The 23,440-nt window shown below is 53.6% G+C and overlaps 8 non-coding genes across 8 annotated transcripts; all 8 read left to right on the forward strand.

Moving 5' to 3' along the window:
• The first annotated feature begins 212 nt into the window (after nucleotides 1–212).
• Nucleotides 213–376, forward strand: LOC124764139. The gene has a single exon (XR_007012714.1). It is a non-coding gene; the product is annotated as a U1 spliceosomal RNA (small nuclear RNA).
• A 2,202-nt stretch (nucleotides 377–2,578) lies between these two features.
• LOC124764141 lies at nucleotides 2,579–2,742 on the forward strand. Its single transcript, XR_007012715.1, has one exon. It is a non-coding gene; the product is annotated as a U1 spliceosomal RNA (small nuclear RNA).
• A 2,204-nt stretch (nucleotides 2,743–4,946) lies between these two features.
• LOC124764114 lies at nucleotides 4,947–5,110 on the forward strand. The gene has a single exon (XR_007012692.1). It is a non-coding gene; the product is annotated as a U1 spliceosomal RNA (small nuclear RNA).
• A 2,202-nt stretch (nucleotides 5,111–7,312) lies between these two features.
• LOC124764115 lies at nucleotides 7,313–7,476 on the forward strand. The gene has a single exon (XR_007012693.1). It is a non-coding gene; the product is annotated as a U1 spliceosomal RNA (small nuclear RNA).
• Nucleotides 7,477–9,678: 2,202 nt separating this feature from the next.
• On the forward strand, nucleotides 9,679–9,842 carry LOC124764116. The gene has a single exon (XR_007012694.1). It is a non-coding gene; the product is annotated as a U1 spliceosomal RNA (small nuclear RNA).
• A 2,202-nt stretch (nucleotides 9,843–12,044) lies between these two features.
• Nucleotides 12,045–12,208, forward strand: LOC124764119. The gene has a single exon (XR_007012695.1). It is a non-coding gene; the product is annotated as a U1 spliceosomal RNA (small nuclear RNA).
• Nucleotides 12,209–14,410: 2,202 nt separating this feature from the next.
• Nucleotides 14,411–14,574, forward strand: LOC124764120. The gene has a single exon (XR_007012696.1). It is a non-coding gene; the product is annotated as a U1 spliceosomal RNA (small nuclear RNA).
• Nucleotides 14,575–22,345: 7,771 nt separating this feature from the next.
• LOC124764121 lies at nucleotides 22,346–22,509 on the forward strand. The gene has a single exon (XR_007012697.1). It is a non-coding gene; the product is annotated as a U1 spliceosomal RNA (small nuclear RNA).
• The last annotated feature ends 931 nt before the right edge of the window (nucleotides 22,510–23,440 follow it).

Raw genomic sequence — 23,440 nt, forward strand, 5'->3', positions numbered from 1 at the left:
GTTTATCGTCAAGTGTGAACGGCTCCGTGTTTGTCTCTCTGTGTCTCCTATTTTATCGCCCACCATTTTGTGACTTTTCTGTTTTTCTCCTGTTTTTTGTGCTTCTGTCTCATTTGGCTGAAGAGCAGCGTATTGTGCTGCTGCCAGCCTGCTTATTGTATAGGCATTAAAATGACAATAAAGTAAAAAAAAAAAAAAAAAGCGACGAAAGCATACTTACCTGGCGTAGGGGATACCGTGATCATGAAGGCGGTTCCTCCGGGGTGAGGCTCTTCCATTGCACTTCGGTCGAGCTGACCCCCGCGATTACTCCAAATGTGAGTAACTCGGGCGCATAATTTTTGGTAGTCGGGACTTGCGTTCGCGCTGTCCCGGTGTCTATTTCAATTGCAAACGCAGTATTCTGTGGTAGCAGTCGGTAACTAGTGCGTCTGAGCACTCGGCCAGCAACGTGTTCCGCAAGGGACTGCCAAACGCAGCAGCACTCGCGCTACGCGCGTACCACACGTCTGCGTCGACCAGAGCCAGAGCACACTGTCTCTTCGATAAGCGCGGGGGACGCGCACCAGTAGTAGCAGCGGCAGCCGCGAGATGGCACAAGCGGTCTAACTCTGGTACGACATCCACATTAATGGCCGAACGGCGACTTTTGGCTTTCTCTGTCCATCAGGGGAATGCGCGCCAAACGCAATTGGACGGCGCGGCATTCCCTGCACGCGCGGCGACCGCGGTGGCGCGAGCCGGCGTACACGAGGCGTCGCCCAGCCGAACGCTTTGTCGTCTGTGGCCAGGTACATGAGGGGGCCGGCAGCAAGCGTCTAGCGTAGCGTCCCGAGACTTGCAGACTTGCGGCACTTGAGGAGCTTGCGGGGATGTGAAATGACGTGGCCAACTGTACCGAAAACGGGGAAGAGAAATTCTAGGCAACAGCCACTTGTGCTCCCAGGCGGCCACACTGACAACGGGGGCCAGCGTTGCTCAAATTCGGTGATGGGACGAGAACCGCTGTAGGCTGTTTATTAGGCCACGACAGTGAGCGTTTACTTTCTGTAAGGAATGTCTTGTCGTCGCAGGTGTTGTGTTTCGCCTGTACTCGGGGCTCCCAGGGAAAGTAGAAAACGCAATGTTATCAGGTGTTTTTCTTGCAAGAAATCGAGTCAAAAGGTCTGTATTACACACGTCTTTACCAGGTTCGGAACTTCAAATCTGTTTATGGCCTCTTTACAAGCTCGCTATTCGTCTTCCAAAATATTAAAAGTACACCATACCTCCAGATTCAGCCGTCCCCCACCCCCTGTACAAACTGTCTGTCGTATGGGCGCCCTTGGAGTGAGAACAGATAGGTTTCGAATGGAATGGAAATAACATAAAACTCTTCTTTTCTCTCTCTCTCTCTCTCTCTCTCTCTCTCTCTCTCTCTCTCTCTTCTGTAACAAGTGTAATTAAAAACACAATTTCTCCCTACTCACTGACAAAATATCCGAACAGTGCCTTCTGTAACACACACAGTTCTACATTGACAGACGCGTAATAGCGGCAGTTTCAATAAATTACTAATTGCAGAAACGGGTAGCCCTCAGTGAATTCGTTGTTGCATCACTACATTCACAGAAAAGAGACTTCCTTGTTTCCCATCGCTTTGTTACACACCTGACGTGTTGTGTTTACAAACAAAAAGCAATTTAGTTTTATCTTTACCTAATCCACGTCTAAGCCAAGATTGCTACAAGGTATCAATCGTTTACCAAATACCGCACAATTAATCTGCATCTTCGAAATCAACCCGACACAGCTGAAATGTTGTCATGAATGAGACTTTATTTTTCTCTCTTATGCGCGAAGGAAATATGTCCATATTCCGAATGAAAATTTGCACAAATATTCGATCGAGCTTTCCACGTCCTACTCGGAAGGAGAAGCAAAAAGAAGTGTTACCTTTTAAGTGTCTTCTGTTACTCGGCGTCGAATGTCGAACGTGCTGGCTGATGTTCGTTCTTGGAGTTCACTGACGTCCTGTTTGTTCGTCGCGCACAACACTCACGAGTGCATCCAGCTCTCTTAGAACATCTGACAGTCTGAGCTGTGGTCCTTCAGTTGCTCGGCGACAGTCGACCGCGCGTGACAATGCTGCCGTATTTGCTAGCACTAAGGGCTCTCCTGGAAGGAGCGAAAGTAAAGTGTGGCTTGCATTGTGGCTGCAAAAAGCACTCATTCCGCAGATCGCATTCGCGGTTTCAACAGCCGAGGAAGAGGGCTCGTTGGAGACGGAGAGGAGGGCCCGGAGGCGGCAACCCGGACTTGGCCCGCCATCTTCCGGAGGGAACGGTAAATTAACCCCAGCAGCGGCCGGCGCCGCGAGCCGTATGGTGCTGCTCGCACAAAATGCATCGTTTTTCTCGGCAGAGGAGCGTTGTTGCGACTGTCTGCCATCTAACTCGACAGCCAATAGCTCTCTTGTAAGGAGACAGGTACATGGACGGCCACCATTCTGTTCGCCGATTGCGGAAACGTCAGGAGCTCTCGTTACATCTCGATAGCGCGAGGCACTACAAATTCTCGCCTGTGGCGCGACGAAAGCATACTTACCTGGCGTAGGGGATACCGTGATCATGAAGGCGGTTCCTCCGGGGTGAGGCTCTTCCATTGCACTTCGGTCGAGCTGACCCCCGCGATTACTCCAAATGTGAGTAACTCGGGCGCATAATTTTTGGTAGTCGGGACTTGCGTTCGCGCTGTCCCGGTGTCTATTTCAATTGCAAACGCAGTATTCTGTGGTAGCAGTCGGTAACTAGTGCGTCTGAGCACTCGGCCAGCAACGTGTTCCGCAAGGGACTGCCAAACGCAGCAGCACTCGCGCTACGCGCGTACCACACGTCTGCGTCGACCAGAGCCAGAGCACACTGTCTCTTCGATAAGCGCGGGGGACGCGCACCAGTAGTAGCAGCGGCAGCCGCGAGATGGCACAAGCGGTCTAACTCTGGTACGACATCCACATTAATGGCCGAACGGCGACTTTTGGCTTTCTCTGTCCATCAGGGGAATGCGCGCCAAACGCAATTGGACGGCGCGGCATTCCCTGCACGCGCGGCGACCGCGGTGGCGCGAGCCGGCGTACACGAGGCGTCGCCCAGCCGAACGCTTTGTCGTCTGTGGCCAGGTACATGAGGGGGCCGGCAGCAAGCGTCTAGCGTAGCGTCCCGAGACTTGCAGACTTGCGGCACTTGAGGAGCTTGCGGGGATGTGAAATGACGTGGCCAACTGTACCGAAAACGGGGAAGAGAAATTCTAGGCAACAGCCACTTGTGCTCCCAGGCGGCCACACTGACAACGGGGGCCAGCGTTGCTCAAATTCGGTGATGGGACGAGAACCGCTGTAGGCTGTTTATTAGGCCACGACAGTGAGCGTTTACTTTCTGTAAGGAATGTCTTGTCGTCGCAGGTGTTGTGTTTCGCCTGTACTCGGGGCTCCCAGGGAAAGTAGAAAACGCAATGTTATCAGGTGTTTTTCTTGCAAGAAATCGAGTCAAAAGGTCTGTATTACACACGTCTTTACCAGGTTCGGAACTTCAAATCTGTTTATGGCCTCTTTACAAGCTCGCTATTCGTCTTCCAAAATATTAAAAGTACACCATACCTCCAGATTCAGCCGTCCCCCACCCCCTGTACAAACTGTCTGTCGTATGGGCGCCCTTGGAGTGAGAACAGATAGGTTTCGAATGGAATGGAAATAACATAAAACTCTTCTTTTCTCTCTCTCTCTCTCTCTCTCTCTCTCTCTCTCTCTCTCTCTCTCTTCTGTAACAAGTGTAATTAAAAACACAATTTCTCCCTACTCACTGACAAAATATCCGAACAGTGCCTTCTGTAACACACACAGTTCTACATTGACAGACGCGTAATAGCGGCAGTTTCAATAAATTACTAATTGCAGAAACGGGTAGCCCTCAGTGAATTCGTTGTTGCATCACTACATTCACAGAAAAGAGACTTCCTTGTTTCCCATCGCTTTGTTACACACCTGACGTGTTGTGTTTACAAACAAAAAGCAATTTAGTTTTATCTTTACCTAATCCACGTCTAAGCCAAGATTGCTACAAGGTATCAATCGTTTACCAAATACCGCACAATTAATCTGCATCTTCGAAATCAACCCGACACAGCTGAAATGTTGTCATGAATGAGACTTTATTTTTCTCTCTTATGCGCGAAGGAAATATGTCCATATTCCGAATGAAAATTTGCACAAATATTCGATCGAGCTTTCCACGTCCTACTCGGAAGGAGAAGCAAAAAGAAGTGTTACCTTTTAAGTGTCTTCTGTTACTCGGCGTCGAATGTCGAACGTGCTGGCTGATGTTCGTTCTTGGAGTTCACTGACGTCCTGTTTGTTCGTCGCGCACAACACTCACGAGTGCATCCAGCTCTCTTAGAACATCTGACAGTCTGAGCTGTGGTCCTTCAGTTGCTCGGCGACAGTCGACCGCGCGTGACAATGCTGCCGTATTTGCTAGCACTAAGGGCTCTCCTGGAAGGAGCGAAAGTAAAGTGTGGCTTGCATTGTGGCTGCAAAAAGCACTCATTCCGCAGATCGCATTCGCGGTTTCAACAGCCGAGGAAGAGGGCTCGTTGGAGACGGAGAGGAGGGCCCGGAGGCGGCAACCCGGACTTGGCCCGCCATCTTCCGGAGGGAACGGTAAATTAACCCCAGCAGCGGCCGGCGCCGCGAGCCGTATGGTGCTGCTCGCACAAAATGCATCGTTTTTCTCGGCAGAGGAGCGTTGTTGCGACTGTCTGCCATCTAACTCGACAGCCAATAGCTCTCTTGTAAGGAGACAGGTACATGGACGGCCACCATTCTGTTCGCCGATTGCGGAAACGTCAGGAGCTCTCGTTACATCTCGATAGCGCGAGGCACTACAAATTCTCGCCTGTGGCGCGACGAAAGCATACTTACCTGGCGTAGGGGATACCGTGATCATGAAGGCGGTTCCTCCGGGGTGAGGCTCTTCCATTGCACTTCGGTCGAGCTGACCCCCGCGATTACTCCAAATGTGAGTAACTCGGGCGCATAATTTTTGGTAGTCGGGACTTGCGTTCGCGCTGTCCCGGTGTCTATTTCAATTGCAAACGCAGTATTCTGTGGTAGCAGTCGGTAACTAGTGCGTCTGAGCACTCGGCCAGCAACGTGTTCCGCAAGGGACTGCCAAACGCAGCAGCACTCGCGCTACGCGCGTACCACACGTCTGCGTCGACCAGAGCCAGAGCACACTGTCTCTTCGATAAGCGCGGGGGACGCGCACCAGTAGTAGCAGCGGCAGCCGCGAGATGGCACAAGCGGTCTAACTCTGGTACGACATCCACATTAATGGCCGAACGGCGACTTTTGGCTTTCTCTGTCCATCAGGGGAATGCGCGCCAAACGCAATTGGACGGCGCGGCATTCCCTGCACGCGCGGCGACCGCGGTGGCGCGAGCCGGCGTACACGAGGCGTCGCCCAGCCGAACGCTTTGTCGTCTGTGGCCAGGTACATGAGGGGGCCGGCAGCAAGCGTCTAGCGTAGCGTCCCGAGACTTGCAGACTTGCGGCACTTGAGGAGCTTGCGGGGATGTGAAATGACGTGGCCAACTGTACCGAAAACGGGGAAGAGAAATTCTAGGCAACAGCCACTTGTGCTCCCAGGCGGCCACACTGACAACGGGGGCCAGCGTTGCTCAAATTCGGTGATGGGACGAGAACCGCTGTAGGCTGTTTATTAGGCCACGACAGTGAGCGTTTACTTTCTGTAAGGAATGTCTTGTCGTCGCAGGTGTTGTGTTTCGCCTGTACTCGGGGCTCCCAGGGAAAGTAGAAAACGCAATGTTATCAGGTGTTTTTCTTGCAAGAAATCGAGTCAAAAGGTCTGTATTACACACGTCTTTACCAGGTTCGGAACTTCAAATCTGTTTATGGCCTCTTTACAAGCTCGCTATTCGTCTTCCAAAATATTAAAAGTACACCATACCTCCAGATTCAGCCGTCCCCCACCCCCTGTACAAACTGTCTGTCGTATGGGCGCCCTTGGAGTGAGAACAGATAGGTTTCGAATGGAATGGAAATAACATAAAACTCTTCTTTTCTCTCTCTCTCTCTCTCTCTCTCTCTCTCTCTCTCTCTCTCTCTTCTGTAACAAGTGTAATTAAAAACACAATTTCTCCCTACTCACTGACAAAATATCCGAACAGTGCCTTCTGTAACACACACAGTTCTACATTGACAGACGCGTAATAGCGGCAGTTTCAATAAATTACTAATTGCAGAAACGGGTAGCCCTCAGTGAATTCGTTGTTGCATCACTACATTCACAGAAAAGAGACTTCCTTGTTTCCCATCGCTTTGTTACACACCTGACGTGTTGTGTTTACAAACAAAAAGCAATTTAGTTTTATCTTTACCTAATCCACGTCTAAGCCAAGATTGCTACAAGGTATCAATCGTTTACCAAATACCGCACAATTAATCTGCATCTTCGAAATCAACCCGACACAGCTGAAATGTTGTCATGAATGAGACTTTATTTTTCTCTCTTATGCGCGAAGGAAATATGTCCATATTCCGAATGAAAATTTGCACAAATATTCGATCGAGCTTTCCACGTCCTACTCGGAAGGAGAAGCAAAAAGAAGTGTTACCTTTTAAGTGTCTTCTGTTACTCGGCGTCGAATGTCGAACGTGCTGGCTGATGTTCGTTCTTGGAGTTCACTGACGTCCTGTTTGTTCGTCGCGCACAACACTCACGAGTGCATCCAGCTCTCTTAGAACATCTGACAGTCTGAGCTGTGGTCCTTCAGTTGCTCGGCGACAGTCGACCGCGCGTGACAATGCTGCCGTATTTGCTAGCACTAAGGGCTCTCCTGGAAGGAGCGAAAGTAAAGTGTGGCTTGCATTGTGGCTGCAAAAAGCACTCATTCCGCAGATCGCATTCGCGGTTTCAACAGCCGAGGAAGAGGGCTCGTTGGAGACGGAGAGGAGGGCCCGGAGGCGGCAACCCGGACTTGGCCCGCCATCTTCCGGAGGGAACGGTAAATTAACCCCAGCAGCGGCCGGCGCCGCGAGCCGTATGGTGCTGCTCGCACAAAATGCATCGTTTTTCTCGGCAGAGGAGCGTTGTTGCGACTGTCTGCCATCTAACTCGACAGCCAATAGCTCTCTTGTAAGGAGACAGGTACATGGACGGCCACCATTCTGTTCGCCGATTGCGGAAACGTCAGGAGCTCTCGTTACATCTCGATAGCGCGAGGCACTACAAATTCTCGCCTGTGGCGCGACGAAAGCATACTTACCTGGCGTAGGGGATACCGTGATCATGAAGGCGGTTCCTCCGGGGTGAGGCTCTTCCATTGCACTTCGGTCGAGCTGACCCCCGCGATTACTCCAAATGTGAGTAACTCGGGCGCATAATTTTTGGTAGTCGGGACTTGCGTTCGCGCTGTCCCGGTGTCTATTTCAATTGCAAACGCAGTATTCTGTGGTAGCAGTCGGTAACTAGTGCGTCTGAGCACTCGGCCAGCAACGTGTTCCGCAAGGGACTGCCAAACGCAGCAGCACTCGCGCTACGCGCGTACCACACGTCTGCGTCGACCAGAGCCAGAGCACACTGTCTCTTCGATAAGCGCGGGGGACGCGCACCAGTAGTAGCAGCGGCAGCCGCGAGATGGCACAAGCGGTCTAACTCTGGTACGACATCCACATTAATGGCCGAACGGCGACTTTTGGCTTTCTCTGTCCATCAGGGGAATGCGCGCCAAACGCAATTGGACGGCGCGGCATTCCCTGCACGCGCGGCGACCGCGGTGGCGCGAGCCGGCGTACACGAGGCGTCGCCCAGCCGAACGCTTTGTCGTCTGTGGCCAGGTACATGAGGGGGCCGGCAGCAAGCGTCTAGCGTAGCGTCCCGAGACTTGCAGACTTGCGGCACTTGAGGAGCTTGCGGGGATGTGAAATGACGTGGCCAACTGTACCGAAAACGGGGAAGAGAAATTCTAGGCAACAGCCACTTGTGCTCCCAGGCGGCCACACTGACAACGGGGGCCAGCGTTGCTCAAATTCGGTGATGGGACGAGAACCGCTGTAGGCTGTTTATTAGGCCACGACAGTGAGCGTTTACTTTCTGTAAGGAATGTCTTGTCGTCGCAGGTGTTGTGTTTCGCCTGTACTCGGGGCTCCCAGGGAAAGTAGAAAACGCAATGTTATCAGGTGTTTTTCTTGCAAGAAATCGAGTCAAAAGGTCTGTATTACACACGTCTTTACCAGGTTCGGAACTTCAAATCTGTTTATGGCCTCTTTACAAGCTCGCTATTCGTCTTCCAAAATATTAAAAGTACACCATACCTCCAGATTCAGCCGTCCCCCACCCCCTGTACAAACTGTCTGTCGTATGGGCGCCCTTGGAGTGAGAACAGATAGGTTTCGAATGGAATGGAAATAACATAAAACTCTTCTTTTCTCTCTCTCTCTCTCTCTCTCTCTCTCTCTCTCTCTCTCTCTCTTCTGTAACAAGTGTAATTAAAAACACAATTTCTCCCTACTCACTGACAAAATATCCGAACAGTGCCTTCTGTAACACACACAGTTCTACATTGACAGACGCGTAATAGCGGCAGTTTCAATAAATTACTAATTGCAGAAACGGGTAGCCCTCAGTGAATTCGTTGTTGCATCACTACATTCACAGAAAAGAGACTTCCTTGTTTCCCATCGCTTTGTTACACACCTGACGTGTTGTGTTTACAAACAAAAAGCAATTTAGTTTTATCTTTACCTAATCCACGTCTAAGCCAAGATTGCTACAAGGTATCAATCGTTTACCAAATACCGCACAATTAATCTGCATCTTCGAAATCAACCCGACACAGCTGAAATGTTGTCATGAATGAGACTTTATTTTTCTCTCTTATGCGCGAAGGAAATATGTCCATATTCCGAATGAAAATTTGCACAAATATTCGATCGAGCTTTCCACGTCCTACTCGGAAGGAGAAGCAAAAAGAAGTGTTACCTTTTAAGTGTCTTCTGTTACTCGGCGTCGAATGTCGAACGTGCTGGCTGATGTTCGTTCTTGGAGTTCACTGACGTCCTGTTTGTTCGTCGCGCACAACACTCACGAGTGCATCCAGCTCTCTTAGAACATCTGACAGTCTGAGCTGTGGTCCTTCAGTTGCTCGGCGACAGTCGACCGCGCGTGACAATGCTGCCGTATTTGCTAGCACTAAGGGCTCTCCTGGAAGGAGCGAAAGTAAAGTGTGGCTTGCATTGTGGCTGCAAAAAGCACTCATTCCGCAGATCGCATTCGCGGTTTCAACAGCCGAGGAAGAGGGCTCGTTGGAGACGGAGAGGAGGGCCCGGAGGCGGCAACCCGGACTTGGCCCGCCATCTTCCGGAGGGAACGGTAAATTAACCCCAGCAGCGGCCGGCGCCGCGAGCCGTATGGTGCTGCTCGCACAAAATGCATCGTTTTTCTCGGCAGAGGAGCGTTGTTGCGACTGTCTGCCATCTAACTCGACAGCCAATAGCTCTCTTGTAAGGAGACAGGTACATGGACGGCCACCATTCTGTTCGCCGATTGCGGAAACGTCAGGAGCTCTCGTTACATCTCGATAGCGCGAGGCACTACAAATTCTCGCCTGTGGCGCGACGAAAGCATACTTACCTGGCGTAGGGGATACCGTGATCATGAAGGCGGTTCCTCCGGGGTGAGGCTCTTCCATTGCACTTCGGTCGAGCTGACCCCCGCGATTACTCCAAATGTGAGTAACTCGGGCGCATAATTTTTGGTAGTCGGGACTTGCGTTCGCGCTGTCCCGGTGTCTATTTCAATTGCAAACGCAGTATTCTGTGGTAGCAGTCGGTAACTAGTGCGTCTGAGCACTCGGCCAGCAACGTGTTCCGCAAGGGACTGCCAAACGCAGCAGCACTCGCGCTACGCGCGTACCACACGTCTGCGTCGACCAGAGCCAGAGCACACTGTCTCTTCGATAAGCGCGGGGGACGCGCACCAGTAGTAGCAGCGGCAGCCGCGAGATGGCACAAGCGGTCTAACTCTGGTACGACATCCACATTAATGGCCGAACGGCGACTTTTGGCTTTCTCTGTCCATCAGGGGAATGCGCGCCAAACGCAATTGGACGGCGCGGCATTCCCTGCACGCGCGGCGACCGCGGTGGCGCGAGCCGGCGTACACGAGGCGTCGCCCAGCCGAACGCTTTGTCGTCTGTGGCCAGGTACATGAGGGGGCCGGCAGCAAGCGTCTAGCGTAGCGTCCCGAGACTTGCAGACTTGCGGCACTTGAGGAGCTTGCGGGGATGTGAAATGACGTGGCCAACTGTACCGAAAACGGGGAAGAGAAATTCTAGGCAACAGCCACTTGTGCTCCCAGGCGGCCACACTGACAACGGGGGCCAGCGTTGCTCAAATTCGGTGATGGGACGAGAACCGCTGTAGGCTGTTTATTAGGCCACGACAGTGAGCGTTTACTTTCTGTAAGGAATGTCTTGTCGTCGCAGGTGTTGTGTTTCGCCTGTACTCGGGGCTCCCAGGGAAAGTAGAAAACGCAATGTTATCAGGTGTTTTTCTTGCAAGAAATCGAGTCAAAAGGTCTGTATTACACACGTCTTTACCAGGTTCGGAACTTCAAATCTGTTTATGGCCTCTTTACAAGCTCGCTATTCGTCTTCCAAAATATTAAAAGTACACCATACCTCCAGATTCAGCCGTCCCCCACCCCCTGTACAAACTGTCTGTCGTATGGGCGCCCTTGGAGTGAGAACAGATAGGTTTCGAATGGAATGGAAATAACATAAAACTCTTCTTTTCTCTCTCTCTCTCTCTCTCTCTCTCTCTCTCTCTCTCTCTCTCTTCTGTAACAAGTGTAATTAAAAACACAATTTCTCCCTACTCACTGACAAAATATCCGAACAGTGCCTTCTGTAACACACACAGTTCTACATTGACAGACGCGTAATAGCGGCAGTTTCAATAAATTACTAATTGCAGAAACGGGTAGCCCTCAGTGAATTCGTTGTTGCATCACTACATTCACAGAAAAGAGACTTCCTTGTTTCCCATCGCTTTGTTACACACCTGACGTGTTGTGTTTACAAACAAAAAGCAATTTAGTTTTATCTTTACCTAATCCACGTCTAAGCCAAGATTGCTACAAGGTATCAATCGTTTACCAAATACCGCACAATTAATCTGCATCTTCGAAATCAACCCGACACAGCTGAAATGTTGTCATGAATGAGACTTTATTTTTCTCTCTTATGCGCGAAGGAAATATGTCCATATTCCGAATGAAAATTTGCACAAATATTCGATCGAGCTTTCCACGTCCTACTCGGAAGGAGAAGCAAAAAGAAGTGTTACCTTTTAAGTGTCTTCTGTTACTCGGCGTCGAATGTCGAACGTGCTGGCTGATGTTCGTTCTTGGAGTTCACTGACGTCCTGTTTGTTCGTCGCGCACAACACTCACGAGTGCATCCAGCTCTCTTAGAACATCTGACAGTCTGAGCTGTGGTCCTTCAGTTGCTCGGCGACAGTCGACCGCGCGTGACAATGCTGCCGTATTTGCTAGCACTAAGGGCTCTCCTGGAAGGAGCGAAAGTAAAGTGTGGCTTGCATTGTGGCTGCAAAAAGCACTCATTCCGCAGATCGCATTCGCGGTTTCAACAGCCGAGGAAGAGGGCTCGTTGGAGACGGAGAGGAGGGCCCGGAGGCGGCAACCCGGACTTGGCCCGCCATCTTCCGGAGGGAACGGTAAATTAACCCCAGCAGCGGCCGGCGCCGCGAGCCGTATGGTGCTGCTCGCACAAAATGCATCGTTTTTCTCGGCAGAGGAGCGTTGTTGCGACTGTCTGCCATCTAACTCGACAGCCAATAGCTCTCTTGTAAGGAGACAGGTACATGGACGGCCACCATTCTGTTCGCCGATTGCGGAAACGTCAGGAGCTCTCGTTACATCTCGATAGCGCGAGGCACTACAAATTCTCGCCTGTGGCGCGACGAAAGCATACTTACCTGGCGTAGGGGATACCGTGATCATGAAGGCGGTTCCTCCGGGGTGAGGCTCTTCCATTGCACTTCGGTCGAGCTGACCCCCGCGATTACTCCAAATGTGAGTAACTCGGGCGCATAATTTTTGGTAGTCGGGACTTGCGTTCGCGCTGTCCCGGTGTCTATTTCAATTGCAAACGCAGTATTCTGTGGTAGCAGTCGGTAACTAGTGCGTCTGAGCACTCGGCCAGCAACGTGTTCCGCAAGGGACTGCCAAACGCAGCAGCACTCGCGCTACGCGCGTACCACACGTCTGCGTCGACCAGAGCCAGAGCACACTGTCTCTTCGATAAGCGCGGGGGACGCGCACCAGTAGTAGCAGCGGCAGCCGCGAGATGGCACAAGCGGTCTAACTCTGGTACGACATCCACATTAATGGCCGAACGGCGACTTTTGGCTTTCTCTGTCCATCAGGGGAATGCGCGCCAAACGCAATTGGACGGCGCGGCATTCCCTGCACGCGCGGCGACCGCGGTGGCGCGAGCCGGCGTACACGAGGCGTCGCCCAGCCGAACGCTTTGTCGTCTGTGGCCAGGTACATGAGGGGGCCGGCAGCAAGCGTCTAGCGTAGCGTCCCGAGACTTGCAGACTTGCGGCACTTGAGGAGCTTGCGGGGATGTGAAATGACGTGGCCAACTGTACCGAAAACGGGGAAGAGAAATTCTAGGCAACAGCCACTTGTGCTCCCAGGCGGCCACACTGACAACGGGGGCCAGCGTTGCTCAAATTCGGTGATGGGACGAGAACCGCTGTAGGCTGTTTATTAGGCCACGACAGTGAGCGTTTACTTTCTGTAAGGAATGTCTTGTCGTCGCAGGTGTTGTGTTTCGCCTGTACTCGGGGCTCCCAGGGAAAGTAGAAAACGCAATGTTATCAGGTGTTTTTCTTGCAAGAAATCGAGTCAAAAGGTCTGTATTACACACGTCTTTACCAGGTTCGGAACTTCAAATCTGTTTATGGCCTCTTTACAAGCTCGCTATTCGTCTTCCAAAATATTAAAAGTACACCATACCTCCAGATTCAGCCGTCCCCCACCCCCTGTACAAACTGTCTGTCGTATGGGCGCCCTTGGAGTGAGAACAGATAGGTTTCGAATGGAATGGAAATAACATAAAACTCTTCTTTTCTCTCTCTCTCTCTCTCTCTCTCTCTCTCTCTCTCTCTCTCTCTTCTGTAACAAGTGTAATTAAAAACACAATTTCTCCCTACTCACTGACAAAATATCCGAACAGTGCCTTCTGTAACACACACAGTTCTACATTGACAGACGCGTAATAGCGGCAGTTTCAATAAATTACTAATTGCAGAAACGGGTAGCCCTCAGTGAATTCGTTGTTGCATCACTACATTCACAGAAAAGAGACTTCCTTGTTTCCCATCGCTTTGTTACACACCTGACGTGTTGTGTTTACAAACAAAAAGCAATTTAGTTTTATCTTTACCTAATCCACGTCTAAGCCAAGATTGCTACAAGGTATCAATCGTTTACCAAATACCGCACAATTAATCTGCATCTTCGAAATCAACCCGACACAGCTGAAATGTTGTCATGAATGAGACTTTATTTTTCTCTCTTATGCGCGAAGGAAATATGTCCATATTCCGAATGAAAATTTGCACAAATATTCGATCGAGCTTTCCACGTCCTACTCGGAAGGAGAAGCAAAAAGAAGTGTTACCTTTTAAGTGTCTTCTGTTACTCGGCGTCGAATGTCGAACGTGCTGGCTGATGTTCGTTCTTGGAGTTCACTGACGTCCTGTTTGTTCGTCGCGCACAACACTCACGAGTGCATCCAGCTCTCTTAGAACATCTGACAGTCTGAGCTGTGGTCCTTCAGTTGCTCGGCGACAGTCGACCGCGCGTGACAATGCTGCCGTATTTGCTAGCACTAAGGGCTCTCCTGGAAGGAGCGAAAGTAAAGTGTGGCTTGCATTGTGGCTGCAAAAAGCACTCATTCCGCAGATCGCATTCGCGGTTTCAACAGCCGAGGAAGAGGGCTCGTTGGAGACGGAGAGGAGGGCCCGGAGGCGGCAACCCGGACTTGGCCCGCCATCTTCCGGAGGGAACGGTAAATTAACCCCAGCAGCGGCCGGCGCCGCGAGCCGTATGGTGCTGCTCGCACAAAATGCATCGTTTTTCTCGGCAGAGGAGCGTTGTTGCGACTGTCTGCCATCTAACTCGACAGCCAATAGCTCTCTTGTAAGGAGACAGGTACATGGACGGCCACCATTCTGTTCGCCGATTGCGGAAACGTCAGGAGCTCTCGTTACATCTCGATAGCGCGAGGCACTACAAATTCTCGCCTGTGGCGCGACGAAAGCATACTTACCTGGCGTAGGGGATACCGTGATCATGAAGGCGGTTCCTCCGGGGTGAGGCTCTTCCATTGCACTTCGGTCGAGCTGACCCCCGCGATTACTCCAAATGTGAGTAACTCGGGCGCATAATTTTTGGTAGTCGGGACTTGCGTTCGCGCTGTCCCGGTGTCTATTTCAATTGCAAACGCAGTATTCTGTGGTAGCAGTCGGTAACTAGTGCGTCTGAGCACTCGGCCAGCAACGTGTTCCGCAAGGGACTGCCAAACGCAGCAGCACTCGCGCTACGCGCGTACCACACGTCTGCGTCGACCAGAGCCAGAGCACACTGTCTCTTCGATAAGCGCGGGGGACGCGCACCAGTAGTAGCAGCGGCAGCCGCGAGATGGCACAAGCGGTCTAACTCTGGTACGACATCCACATTAATGGCCGAACGGCGACTTTTGGCTTTCTCTGTCCATCAGGGGAATGCGCGCCAAACGCAATTGGACGGCGCGGCATTCCCTGCACGCGCGGCGACCGCGGTGGCGCGAGCCGGCGTACACGAGGCGTCGCCCAGCCGAACGCTTTGTCGTCTGTGGCCAGGTACATGAGGGGGCCGGCAGCAAGCGTCTAGCGTAGCGTCCCGAGACTTGCAGACTTGCGGCACTTGAGGAGCTTGCGGGGATGTGAAATGACGTGGCCAACTGTACCGAAAACGGGGAAGAGAAATTCTAGGCAACAGCCACTTGTGCTCCCAGGCGGCCACACTGACAACGGGGGCCAGCGTTGCTCAAATTCGGTGATGGGACGAGAACCGCTGTAGGCTGTTTATTAGGCCACGACAGTGAGCGTTTACTTTCTGTAAGGAATGTCTTGTCGTCGCAGGTGTTGTGTTTCGCCTGTACTCGGGGCTCCCAGGGAAAGTAGAAAACGCAATGTTATCAGGTGTTTTTCTTGCAAGAAATCGAGTCAAAAGGTCTGTATTACACACGTCTTTACCAGGTTCGGAACTTCAAATCTGTTTATGGCCTCTTTACAAGCTCGCTATTCGTCTTCCAAAATATTAAAAGTACACCATACCTCCAGATTCAGCCGTCCCCCACCCCCTGTACAAACTGTCTGTCGTATGGGCGCCCTTGGAGTGAGAACAGATAGGTTTCGAATGGAATGGAAATAACATAAAACTCTTCTTTTCTCTCTCTCTCTCTCTCTCTCTCTCTCTCTCTCTCTCTCTTCTGTAACAAGTGTAATTAAAAACACAATTTCTCCCTACTCACTGACAAAATATCCGAACAGTGCCTTCTGTAACACACACAGTTCTACATTGACAGACGCGTAATAGCGGCAGTTTCAATAAATTACTAATTGCAGAAACGGGTAGCCCTCAGTGAATTCGTTGTTGCATCACTACATTCACAGAAAAGAGACTTCCTTGTTTCCCATCGCTTTGTTACACACCTGACGTGTTGTGTTTACAAACAAAAAGCAATTTAGTTTTATCTTTACCTAATCCACGTCTAAGCCAAGATTGCTACAAGGTATCAATCGTTTACCAAATACCGCACAATTAATCTGCATCTTCGAAATCAACCCGACACAGCTGAAATGTTGTCATGAATGAGACTTTATTTTTCTCTCTTATGCGCGAAGGAAATATGTCCATATTCCGAATGAAAATTTGCACAAATATTCGATCGAGCTTTCCACGTCCTACTCGGAAGGAGAAGCAAAAAGAAGTGTTACCTTTTAAGTGTCTTCTGTTACTCGGCGTCGAATGTCGAACGTGCTGGCTGATGTTCGTTCTTGGAGTTCACTGACGTCCTGTTTGTTCGTCGCGCACAACACTCACGAGTGCATCCAGCTCTCTTAGAACATCTGACAGTCTGAGCTGTGGTCCTTCAGTTGCTCGGCGACAGTCGACCGCGCGTGACAATGCTGCCGTATTTGCTAGCACTAAGGGCTCTCCTGGAAGGAGCGAAAGTAAAGTGTGGCTTGCATTGTGGCTGCAAAAAGCACTCATTCCGCAGATCGCATTCGCGGTTTCAACAGCCGAGGAAGAGGGCTCGTTGGAGACGGAGAGGAGGGCCCGGAGGCGGCAACCCGGACTTGGCCCGCCATCTTCCGGAGGGAACGGTAAATTAACCCCAGCAGCGGCCGGCGCCGCGAGCCGTATGGTGCTGCTCGCACAAAATGCATCGTTTTTCTCGGCAGAGGAGCGTTGTTGCGACTGTCTGCCATCTAACTCGACAGCCAATAGCTCTCTTGTAAGGAGACAGGTACATGGACGGCCACCATTCTGTTCGCCGATTGCGGAAACGTCAGGAGCTCTCGTTACATCTCGATAGCGCGAGGCACTACAAATTCTCGCCTGTGGCGCGACGAAAGCCCATCTCCGGCGGTACACCGAAAGGTTACCGCCCTTCGATGGTGCAATCTTTCGCGCTAATCGAAGTGTTAGGGTTTACAGGTGCCAGCCAGCCAGCCAGCCAGCCAGCCAGCCCAGCCCAGTCCAGCAGCAGCAGCAGCAGCAGCAGCAGTTCCCGGTCCCGGCCTGCAGCAGTGGTCCCGCCGCCAGCCAGCCAGCCAGCCAGCCAGCCAGCCAGCCAGCCAGCCAGCCAGCCAGCAGCCCTCCGGTGCCAGCAGCAGTCCCGCCAGCAGCAGTCCCGGCAGCAGCAGTCCAGGCAGCAGCAGCAGCAGCAGCAGCGGCAGCGGCAGCAGCAGCAGCAGCAGCAGCAGCAGCAGCAGCCGCAGCCGCAGCCGCCCCGGCCCCGTCCGCGGCAGCAGCGTTCCTGCCTCTCGCCGTCGCCGTCGCCGTCGCCGTCGCCGTTCGCCGTCGCCGTTCGACGTTCGCCGTTCGCCGTCGCCGTTCGCCGTCGCCGTCGCCGTCCGTCGTCCCCCAGTGTGTGTCCTGTCCTTTTAGTGCTGTGTTTTTTCTTTCTTCTCCTTGTCGTCATGTCTGCCCCCACCACCACCGTCACAACCACCACCACCGCCATCGTGTATACGTCCCCTTCCGCCGCCTCCACCACTATCACTTGGTGTGCCCAGTCCCACCCCCCTCCTTCCATCCCTCCCCTCCTCTCTATCCCTTCGCCCTCGCTTTTTGTCGCCCCCTCTCCCGCCTCTTCCTCTCGTTCTGATCCCTTCCCCCCCCTCCCCCAGCCTGTCACTGCCGCTCCGGCTCGGGTGGTGGCCCGTCGGGCCACTGCCCACGCCCAGCTCTCCCCGTCGCCATCGCCGTCACCGCCGCCACCACCACCACCGCCATCTTCATCGACTTCACCGTCGCCGTCACTGCCACCTTCGCCTGCACCATCACAGTCATTATCTCCGGCGCCGCCTGCTGCATCCGTGCCGGGACCTGCCCCTTCCCACCACCTCCCCATTGTTCCCGTCCCTCTTGTCACCACCCGCCCATCTGCCGCTGTCAAACGCCCTAGTGCCGCCCCCACTCCCTCTGCTCACAAAAAGGCTCCACCCCGCCCCCCATCCCCACCCCAAAATGCCATGGACGTCTCCCCACCAGGCCCCGCTCCCTCCTCCTCCTCCTCCTCCTCCTCCTCCTCCTCCCCACCCGGTCTCTACAAATATCTCCTGTCCCGTCCCGATCCTTCATTCCTCGAGGCCCGGAATCTCTCCCTCCTCCTCCGCCAACATTTCCCTGGCGCCCCCATCTCTCTCCTTACTCCCAGACGGGATTCCGTTCTCATCTCCTCCCCCAGCCCAACCCTCCATACTGACATCCTCTCCCGCCTCCCCATCACCCGTTTTGGCCCTAACGCCTCCCTCACCCCTGCTCCCTCCCCATCTCCTACCCGCCAACCCCAACCCCCGCGTCGCCCGCCGACCCTCACCGCCGTGATCACTCGGCTTAGTCCGTCGATCACGGAGGAGGAGGTGTTGGCGGAGCTGAAGGCCCATCCCACCCTGGAGGTGCGGGCAGTCCGCCGCATTTTTAACGCGACCGGCCCCACCCGCCTTATGCGGGTGTTCTCTGAGGACGCCCCCTCCATTGACCGTCTCCTGAAGGAGGGTGCCCTCCTCTTCAATCAGCGGTACAAAGTCGACCCCTCCCGTTCCCCCCCTCAATCCCTGCGCTGCCAGAGATGTCTGCGCTATAATGCACACACAACAGCCGAGTGCCGCGAGGCCCCCACATGCCCGCATTGTCGCCAAGCGCACTTCCTCCGGCAGTGCCCCAACCTCCAATCCCCTCCCTCCTGTAATACCTGCAGCCTCCCCCACCCTACCTACTCCCAAAAGTGTAAAGCCCGGCCCCCTCCCACCACCCCTGAACTCACCGTCCCTGTCCGTCCCCTGGACGCCCCCACCCCTCCTGGCAATTCCCTTCGTCCCCCTCCCACTGCTGAGGACATCATCAGGTTCCTCACCATTGTCCTTCAAAACGTCCATCCCTTTCAGCGCCCCCACACCCTCCAACAGATCTCCCTCGCCGCCCGTTCCATATTCCACCTTAAAATGTACGCCACCTATTCCAATAACCAGGCCCATTTCACCTTCTCCCGCCTTGACACCCTCGTCTAAATCCTTATCATGGCACGACAGCATCGTATCCTTTTCAACAATATCCGCTCCCTTCCCGCCAACAAGAACCTTTTCCTGCACACCCTTGCTACCCACCGTGTGGATGCCTTCCTCCTCAATGAAACCTTCCTCCAACCCCACCACTCCATCCACACCTCCCCCTATCTCCTCCACCGCTCCGATAATCCCCTCCCAGTTGCGCGTGGCGGAGTTGCCATTGGCCACCACCGCCAGATCCCCGTTCGGCTCCAACCTCTCCTTCCCGACCCCACCGAACACCTGATCCTTAGTCTCTTCTTCCCTGGCCTTACCATTACCTGCGCCACCATCTATGTCCGCCCTAACGCCCCTCTTCCCTTCGACTTCCTCTCCCACATTGACCGTACCTTCTCCTCCTACGTGATCGCCGCCGACCTCAACATCCATAGTCGTTCCGCCGCCCAGTTACGGCGGTGGCATCGGTTCCTCTCCTCCCTTCAAGGCGACCTCATTCCCATCCCCCAGCACACCCGTCCCGAATCCAACTCCACTCCTGATGTTATCCTCTCCTCCCCCAACCTCCTTGGCCGCATAACGGTGGATGTCCTGGAACCTATTGGTAGCGACCATCTCCCTGTCCTCCTCACCGTATCGGACGGTCGTCGCCCTCGCCCCGACCCTCGTACTGATCCTCCCCCTAAGTATGTCCACGATTATTCCCGAGCCGACTGGAATGCCTACCGGGATACCCTCTCCACCCAGGTCGATAGCCACCCTCTCACCTACCACCACCCTGACGATGTCACCCATGCCGCCTCCTTTCTCCAGCAGACCTTGTCTGAGGCCGTGGAGGCCCACGTTCCTACTGTCGCCATCCACCCCCACCGTCCTACCTTACCCCCGCAGGCCGTTCTCCTCCTCCGTGAATCCCGTCGTCTCTACCGTGCCTTCCTCCGCACGCGTGACCCGGACACACTACGACGCCACCGGCAACTCCAGCGACACGTTCGTAATTTGCTCGCGGCTAAGAAACGCCGGGACTGGCGACAGACATGCACCCGTTTGAATGAAACCCTACCAATCAACTCGTCCAAGTTCTGGTCGGCCTTCCGTCGCCTTACCGGAACTAAACCCTCCCCCTACTATCCTCTTCTCCACGATGATCACCCCTTCCCTGACGCCCTTAGTAAGGCCAATCACTTTGCCTCCTACCTCTCCGATGTTTTCTCCATCCCCGATGATCCTCAGTTCGATTACTCCCTCTTCCCGGATATCCGCGATCGAACTGACACCTCTGTCCCTCCCCTCGCTCCTGGTTTCCAGTACTTGGACAACATTACACACACGGAACTCAATACCCCTATCACTACACAGGATCTCATTGATACACTCCGCACAAAACGCAACACCGCTCCTGGTCACGATCGTGCCACCTACCGTCACCTTCGTGAAGCTCCTGTCTCTTTCCTCTCCACCCTGGCCAGGCTCTACAATGTAGTCCTGTCCACCGGTTACTACCCCGACCTGTGGAAAACCTCCCGCATCCTCATGTTCCTTAAACCTAGCAAACCGCCGTCCGCCGTCTCCTCTTACCGTCCTATCAGCCTTACCTCGGTCTTCAGCAAGGTCCTGGAATCTATCCTCACCCGCCGCATCCACCAGCATCTCCGCCAGCACCGCCTCCTTCCCGTCACCCAGTGTGGCTTTCGGCCATCCTTCTCTTCCGACGATCTTCTCCTTCACCTCACTCATCTCCTCTCCGAACAGCTTAATTCCCGTCGCTCCGCCATCTTCCTCTCCCTTGACCTCGAACGCTCTTATGACCGTGTCTGGCATTCCGGTCTCCTCTTCAAGCTCCAAACCTTTGCCCTTCCCATTAACTACGTCCGTCTGATCGGTTCCTTTCTCTCCCGCCGTCCTTCCTATGTCACCATCCATAACACAGATTCCTACACTTTTTTTCCCTCCGCCGGTGTGCCCCAAGGCTCCGTCCTCTCCCCCCTTCTGTACCTTTTGTACACGGCGGACATGCCGCCGCCGTCACCCCCCGTCCACCTTCTCCAGTTTGCCGATGACACTGCCTTCCTTGCTCTTGCCCCCACCCTACAACGCTCCCAACGCCTTCTCCAATCCCATCTTGACCGCTTCACTGCTTGGTGCAACCAGTGGTTGCTTAAGGTCAATCCCTCCAAAACCCAGGCGATCATTGTAGGCAAAACCACCCCTTCCTTCCGCCTCCTTGATTTCTATCTCACCGTTTATGGCCGTCCTATCGCTCTCACCCCCACCCTTAAGTACCTTGGCGTCACCCTCGACCGTCGCCTCTCCTGGACTCCCCATCTCCAGACCATCCAAGCCAAGGCACGTTCCCGACTCCGTCTCCTCAAGCTCCTTTCCGGCCGTACGTGGGGTCTGGACCCCTCCACCATCCTACACACCTATAAGTCCCTCATCCGCCCTATCCTCTGTTACGCCCATCCCGCCTGGATCTCCGCCCCCCCTTCCTTTTATAAATCCCTCCAAATCCTTGAACGCCATGCTCTCCGCCTTGCCTATCGCATCCGTCTCCCCTCCCCCACGCGGATCCTGTATGATCTTATCTCCTTCCCTCACCTCCTCCTCTTCCTCGAAAGGATACGAATCCTCTACACCTCCCGTAAACTCGATCCTCCCCACCCGCTCGTCTCCCCGATCCTCTCCCACCCCCGCCCGCTGCCGCGCCTGTACTCTCATGTCCCACCCGGTCTCCATCTCTCCACCCTCCTTACCCTCTCCCAAGGTGGCTTCCGCCAGCTCCCCCTACCTGATGATGCCCTCCTCCCCTCCATCTACCCCTCCTACCAACTTTGATCCTCCCGCCCTCCTCCCGTGCTTGCTCCTCCGGGCACCCTCCCTCCCTTCTCTCCCTTTTTCCCTCCCTCCTCCTTTTCTCTCCCCTTCTCCCCCGGGCCTCCCCTCCCCTGTCCCTCTCCCTCTTGCCCCCGTCTCCCCCGCCGTTGGCATCCTTTTCTCCCCTCTCCCCCCACCTCCCCCCTGTTCCACTCTTGGCAGGTCCCCGGACTCGCACACGCTACGTGGACTTTCGCGCGCCGGAGATCGCCGCCATCAGTGTCTTGTGTGTGCCGTCATGTTTCGTGTTCAGTGTTTCCCGTCATGCTCCGTTGTTCACCAGTGCCATCGTCTTCTTCAGTATCCGTGCGTCGTCTCAACAGTTTGCAGTGTGGTTTATCGTCAAGTGTGAACGGCTCCGTGTTTGTCTCTCTGTGTCTCCTATTTTATCGCCCACCATTTTGTGACTTTTCTGTTTTTCTCCTGTTTTTTGTGCTTCTGTCTCATTTGGCTGAAGAGCAGCGTATTGTGCTGCTGCCAGCCTGCTTATTGTATAGGCATTAAAATGACAATAAAGTAAAAAAAAAAAAAAAAAGCGACGAAAGCATACTTACCTGGCGTAGGGGATACCGTGATCATGAAGGCGGTTCCTCCGGGGTGAGGCTCTTCCATTGCACTTCGGTCGAGCTGACCCCCGCGATTACTCCAAATGTGAGTAACTCGGGCGCATAATTTTTGGTAGTCGGGACTTGCGTTCGCGCTGTCCCGGTGTCTATTTCAATTGCAAACGCAGTATTCTGTGGTAGCAGTCGGTAACTAGTGCGTCTGAGCACTCGGCCAGCAACGTGTTCCGCAAGGGACTGCCAAACGCAGCAGCACTCGCGCTACGCGCGTACCACACGTCTGCGTCGACCAGAGCCAGAGCACACTGTCTCTTCGATAAGCGCGGGGGACGCGCACCAGTAGTAGCAGCGGCAGCCGCGAGATGGCACAAGCGGTCTAACTCTGGTACGACATCCACATTAATGGCCGAACGGCGACTTTTGGCTTTCTCTGTCCATCAGGGGAATGCGCGCCAAACGCAATTGGACGGCGCGGCATTCCCTGCACGCGCGGCGACCGCGGTGGCGCGAGCCGGCGTACACGAGGCGTCGCCCAGCCGAACGCTTTGTCGTCTGTGGCCAGGTACATGAGGGGGCCGGCAGCAAGCGTCTAGCGTAGCGTCCCGAGACTTGCAGACTTGCGGCACTTGAGGAGCTTGCGGGGATGTGAAATGACGTGGCCAACTGTACCGAAAACGGGGAAGAGAAATTCTAGGCAACAGCCACTTGTGCTCCCAGGCGGCCACACTGACAACGGGGGCCAGCGTTGCTCAAATTCGGTGATGGGACGAGAACCGCTGTAGGCTGTTTATTAGGCCACGACAGTGAGCGTTTACTTTCTGTAAGGAATGTCTTGTCGTCGCAGGTGTTGTGTTTCGCCTGTACTCGGGGCTCCCAGGGAAAGTAGAAAACGCAATGTTATCAGGTGTTTTTCTTGCAAGAAATCGAGTCAAAAGGTCTGTATTACACACGTCTTTACCAGGTTCGGAACTTCAAATCTGTTTATGGCCTCTTTACAAGCTCGCTATTCGTCTTCCAAAATATTAAAAGTACACCATACCTCCAGATTCAGCCGTCCCCCACCCCCTGTACAAACTGT

Source organism: Schistocerca piceifrons, unplaced genomic scaffold (genome assembly GCF_021461385.2).
Source record: "Schistocerca piceifrons isolate TAMUIC-IGC-003096 unplaced genomic scaffold, iqSchPice1.1 HiC_scaffold_626, whole genome shotgun sequence".
Classification (NCBI taxonomy): domain Eukaryota; kingdom Metazoa; phylum Arthropoda; class Insecta; order Orthoptera; family Acrididae; genus Schistocerca; species Schistocerca piceifrons.